This window comes from Euphorbia lathyris, chromosome 9, assembly GCF_963576675.1.
Source record: "Euphorbia lathyris chromosome 9, ddEupLath1.1, whole genome shotgun sequence".
NCBI lineage: Eukaryota > Viridiplantae > Streptophyta > Magnoliopsida > Malpighiales > Euphorbiaceae > Euphorbia > Euphorbia lathyris.
In genome coordinates, this window is record NC_088918.1 from 18,706,278 (window position 1) to 18,712,337 (window position 6,060).

A 6,060-nucleotide genomic window follows, 5' to 3' on the forward strand; every position below is an offset into this window, starting at 1 on the left:
AATATCCCATGCAACAAAATAATAAAAATAATAATCAAGTCATTAAACTAATGAAATAATATATTCAAAATAATAATACAATATATCCAAAATTACTACAATGTTCTAGTTTTCGGAGATTTAAGGACTAGAGTTAAGTGATATGAACTATTCCAAAATAGCCATCCAAAATTATTCCACATTGTCGTCTTGCTCCTCCAAACGTTGTTGACCTAAAACAACAACACATTCCTATATACATGGAAATTTCATTAGTTAAACATATGTACAAGGAACCAAGACACTCTTTAAGATCATAAAGGTCTTCATTATTTCAATAATTGCTTCATCCAAGGTTCTGTTGATTTCATTTTTGGATCAGGAAGATCCCTTTACGAGGTTCTAATTTTTTTATTAATTATCAACTGTGCTGGTTACAATATTTGCCTAATTAATAGAGATTATGCACAGAATTGCCACTTAAATTTAATAACAAAGAAACTAGCATAGCATCTCTCACAACTAAAAAAATGGAGCAATACATCAATGGAAAGTGGGTCTTCGTTAAAAAACAGTGAGTGGATTGGTGAGCATATGGTGATTATTCAAGGGTTGTTTTCTCTTACACTTATTCTTCCACAAGGTTGGAATGATTGGGGTGTCCAAAAAGGAGACATGTAAGTATATAAACTTAACCCTTTTCACTGATCTGAATAGACATACCTAAGTATAGGTTCTAACTTATTTTCTTTTTCTCTCTAGTAATTTCTAAACCACACTGTCTAATATATTTCTAAATTTTTTATATTAATAGTAAGGCCATGGAAAACAAAAAACACAAACTACAGATAAAAGAGAAAATCATTAGAACCTATACTAGAGAAAAAAAAACACAAACTACAGAGAAAAAAAACCAGAGAAAACAAAAAAAAAACACAAACTAGAACATGTACTCATTACTTAGATTACTTATGTATTAATATTTTTTAGTTAACAAAAATTCATAATGGAAGTGGCAGCCACAAAAAAAAAAGTATAATTCATTAATTCCAATTCCATTCTAATAGAACTGAACCAAATCGAACCGAAATTCGGTTTTGTTCAAACCTAGAAAATTGGTATGTATTTATACATAACAATTGTCTTTTTTCAATATGTATATATCTTTAACCTAGAAAATTATAAAAAAAATTAGTGGTACCTTGCAATTGATTTGTCCAACAGATGAACCACAAATTCTGCACCAAGAAGCGAAAAAATGAGTTAATAACTTTTAGAAGATATTATTTTGAATATGAAATGGGAAAAAGAAACGCGTATTATAGATTTGATAACCATCAAAGTTGTAATGTTGAACATGTAGATATAAGAATAGGAGAAACAGAATACTCATCAAATAAGATTTTAGAAAAACCCGTAAATCTCTGCTATTAATTGGAACCTTTTGAACAAAAGTACTGATCGATCTTAAATTTTGCAAACAACAACAAAAACAAAGTCTATACTAAATTTTCCTTTGCCCGTTCCTCTCTTTCTTCAATACTCTAGAAAATGAATTCGACTGTGCTAATACCCACTGACATGTCATCGACATATTACCTAACAAAATCTAATAAGTCAATATATTATCTCAAAATAAAATCTATAATTTATAGGTGTCATGTTAAGAAAGGTACTAGATTAATATATCAAATCATATCAATTAAATTAAGGCTTATGAACCCTTTAACATGTCTCAATTTTTAATTAAGAATGGAACCTTTTGAACAAAAGTATTGGCTAAGCATCTTTAGGTTTTATAATTAGTAATGTTATTGAGTAACAAAAGCAATGGTCAGATCTATCATCACTTACGCAGAATAATGTGTTAATGCAAAAACATTGGGCCAGTTTCAATTTTACCTATCATATAAAATAGTCCAGTTTTGCTTCTAGTTGAATCTTTAATTCAATTTTACCATTGAACTATTTCTCACGATATAGGTAAATGGGAACTTTCCCCAAAAGATTAGGGGCAAAATTGACCATTATCCTATCGAAAATCAAGTAAAAGTTCACAAGTATGTTTATTGATGGAATATAGATTTACAGAAGAAGAAAAGCCATAGTATAATGCTATAGTTCCCAAGTTATCCTATGTTCAATACCAACTACCTAGTTAGAACATAATGTACAACTAGCATGTTATAGCATTAGATTTCCAACAAATTTTGCATGACAGAGTCGCAACTTTATAACTAATTTCTCAAGCAATGATGAACTCCAAATTTCACATACAATTCCAGGAAGTTGCTTATCAAAATTTCTACCATCCAAAGTCAAACATCTGCAATTTAATAATAGTGTAAATCTATATTAAAACCGAAAAACACAATTCCTAAGTATTGGATTCTAATAATTATAAGCTATCAAACATTTGCTCTATTTTTTCAATCATTCAGAGAGAAAAAAAACAGTAATCTTGAAAAGTTTTTGTTGTTTAGAATCCATCTTTAAAATCTAGCTTCTTCACATGTTGAAACTGCTCAAGGATCTGCTTGGCCACATTTTTTCATCATAAAAATTAAAAATCAATAGTTGAAAAACAGAAGACGGCAGATTCATCACATTAAGAGATCCAATATCCAAAGCGTAGAATTTCAATTCCTCAAAGTTTGAGCATGAAATTTCGATTGCACAACTTCTATCATTTTCTTCTAAAACTAATTTCTTCAAAGAATTTGAAACAATAACAAGCTCATCATACAAAAAGTTGCTTAACTCCAAGGAACGGAGTAATGAACAACGGAATAAAACATTTTCAGTCATTTGATGAGTCAAGTTAGTGTAGACGAAAGTAGATGCCCTGACCAATAATTCCTCGATTTTGAACATGAAATTTCAATATGATTAGTACTGTCGTCATAATTAACATCTATAAAGTTCAATGTTTTCAAAGATTGGGAAACAATAGCATCTGCATTAACAGCTGTACAATTGGTTAACTCCAAAGATTCTAGCAAATGACTGCCAGGTACAACATTGTAAACTGCTGCAAATGGAAAAGTACAAGATTTCAACTTCAATGACTTGAGTCATGACCAATTTACCCTCCACTTACGATTAAGATAACAATTGGTTAACTCTAATTTAACCAAAAAAAGCATTATTATAAAGGAATCATTTTACACATATTATTATTATTATTATTATTATGTGGTTTTAGTTAACAATTTAGACGAAGTAATAATGTGTTAAGAAGTGTTCAGTTATAAAACATTCAACTGGGAAAAGGAAGAATACTCAAAGTTAAACAACCTGGTAAGCAGTGCAACAAAAGATCTGCTCTGTCATGGAAACTTGGTGGGCAGGTCTTCATAAGCATTTGCAGAATTGGGATAGCCTCAGATGCAACCATTGCTTAAAGATTTTGCAATGACTATTGACATAGCTGACCAAGACTGTCTTAACAAGCATAGGGTGTCCAATACAGATTCTTAAGCCGCTTCACTACCTGACTTGAGTGCATTGATTAAGTAGGGGATACAAAGTGTAGCTACTTCAGAAACATGGAGTTTAGGGAAATTGGTGAAAATGACGTTCAAGGTTCTTAAGACCTGAATGTTGATGGTTGCTTTGGACCACAATTCCCTTTCAAGTGCAGCTGAAACAACAGTTATAACAGGTTTCCACATTTAGATGAGCGCTAAGGGAAAAAGAGACACACAATGAATATAATGCACAAAATTATAGTAAGAACAGAGTACTAAAAATCAGGTGGGCAATTCTTGAGACCACGTTTTATACCATACCATCATGTACAGGCAGTTCTCATAATTCATCCTTCTATCAAAAAAGCAAGGTTACGACTTCACCAATATATGTTATTTCTCATCCGCAATCTAGTGAAAGTGTCACCGCATTTTACACAAGTCTATTATCTACAGAAGCACAACAAAAGAAAGCACTCGTAAAAATTATCAAGAATAAGTGGACCTAAATAAGCTGGTAAATTCCTTATATGAGTTGGTAGCTTCCAGAATGGAGAACCGGAATCGTTAAATTCCTTATATGAGTTCTACCTATCCACATTGAAGGTAATGGAAACATGTAGATAGAAAATGGAATGGGATTTTCCAAAAACGATATTTACATTAACATTAAAAAGAAATAAAAACGGAAGATGACTGTCCATATTTGATAAAATAAAATGATATCAACATTATAATAGAAGCACGCAGTAACAATGAAATCTTACTTTTACTAACTGATACAGAGAAATTTTATACACTTTTGATGAATTTTGTTTATCTTCCCCATTGTTGAACTTCAACCCTAACCCTAAACACATAGCAGAGAAAGATGGGGGAATGTGAGAAATTGAAGTAAGATCCAAGATGGAAAAAACAAGGTGAGAAACTGACCTATCTAGAGGAGAAACTGAATTAAGCTCCAAGGTCCGGAAATGGGACTTGCTGTTTGTTGGGAGGGAGGCGTAGCGTATTGAGAGGAGATGTTCCCATCTCTTGTGATTAGGGTAAATGGCGGTAGGTGTGTAAAAAAATTGTAGAGGGAAAATTTTGGGATACAAACATAAGAAAAAAAGGGGGAAATTTTGGGTTTTTTGGTGGTAATTTAGTAATAAAAAGTTAAAAATAATTCTTTTTTTTAATATAACTTTTGAAATAAATATCTTGTGTGTATGTCGTCGGTATGTTCTATGTACTATCAACGACATGCCATTACCATGTAATTTCATTACCATTGCCAACGACATCAGTCATAGGTAATTTATGTCGTTTGTAAGTCGTTTGTATTTTCTGGGTATTTTGTTTTGTTATGTTGATTCAATAATTTAGTATGTAAGTAGTAGGCATGTCATCGTTATTATCAACGACATATGTGTCGTTGGTAAAATGTCGTTGGTACGCTGTTATTTTCTTGTAGTGTAACTGAGTTCCGTAATTATGTATTTTGCCAACATCAAAATGAGGGAGTTTGTTGAAACACCTTTCCACAAGATTTTGATTTGACAAAATCATCCATGATTAAGAGGCAATTAAATTTAGATGCTTTGATTTAATTGTACTAATATGTTTGTTAAATCTTGAGTGCAAAAATATATAAAGTAAAGACAGGACAAAAATCAGCACAAACAAAGCTGAGTAGAAAGGAACTCAGCATGACAGAATAGAAGCTGAGTGGAGCTAAAATGAAGGAACAAAACGAAGCTGACTAAAGCTGAAGACTTCTTCAGGAGCGTTAAATAAAATGGAGCTGACCTTGTAGGAACTCAGCATAAACCGTGAAACATTCGAAAAGAACAAACAAAGCTGAGTAACAATCGGGACAGCATAAAGGATTCGTTCACAAAAAGACAAAGTCTGCAAATCTTCTGCACCAATAATTGGAACCTCGAAGACACCTAAAAGACTGATTCCGAGAGTCATGGGACGTTGTATTATTGGAAACAGACAACTGGCACAAACAAACAAACCAGACGCTAGAAGACAAACCTGACGCCTGAAGAAAACAGAGAAAGGGAATGGAGGTGCAGTCTGAATCTTTCCAGAGATTGTTCCCCAAAAGAGCCGTTTTGGTAGCAACGGTCAAGACATTTCAAAACAATCAAGTCCACAGATTTTCTTCTATAAAAGGACAATCGAAGAACTTAAAACATTACTGAAGGTATGCTTACCTTACCAAACGATTGAAATTGGGGATTTGGAAGTATCTTACTTAAACTGAAAGATCAGAGAGAAGTTAAATTTTTCCTTGCATAGAACATGTTCTTTATTTCTCTCTTTAATTATTCTTCATTTACATCGGCAAAGGGAGCCGTGAACAGTGTAGACTGAATTTCAAAATGAAACCTTGTTCGAATGATAAAAAACCACCAAAACTTTAACCCCTAATTGGGATACTGAATTTTTATTATTTTAGTTATATAAAAGTTTTTATTTTACTGGTGAAAAGTATCCTGAGGCTTTTGTTCTTTCAATTTGTTTTGGTGTATTAAATCGTTGATTTTTTTATTCGCATACATTATAGATCTCATTGTCACGATTATTATTTTCATGTGTTAGCCTAAAATAACTAAAA

The 6,060-nt window shown here is 32.0% G+C and overlaps 1 long non-coding RNA gene across 2 annotated transcripts; it reads right to left on the reverse strand.

Moving 5' to 3' along the window:
* On the reverse strand, positions 1-4,512 carry LOC136205422 (uncharacterized). 2 transcript variants are annotated; one of them, XR_010675944.1, is made up of 6 exons: positions 4,383-4,512; positions 4,217-4,299; positions 3,771-3,899; positions 3,277-3,622; positions 1,181-1,217; positions 1-231 (listed from the first exon to the last, which is right to left on the reverse strand). It is a non-coding gene; the product is annotated as an uncharacterized lncRNA (long non-coding RNA). The 2 variants fall into 2 exon arrangements; XR_010675943.1 differs by lacking the exon at positions 3,771-3,899 and having other exon boundaries at positions 5-231.
* Between the last annotated feature and the right edge of the window lie 1,548 nt (positions 4,513-6,060).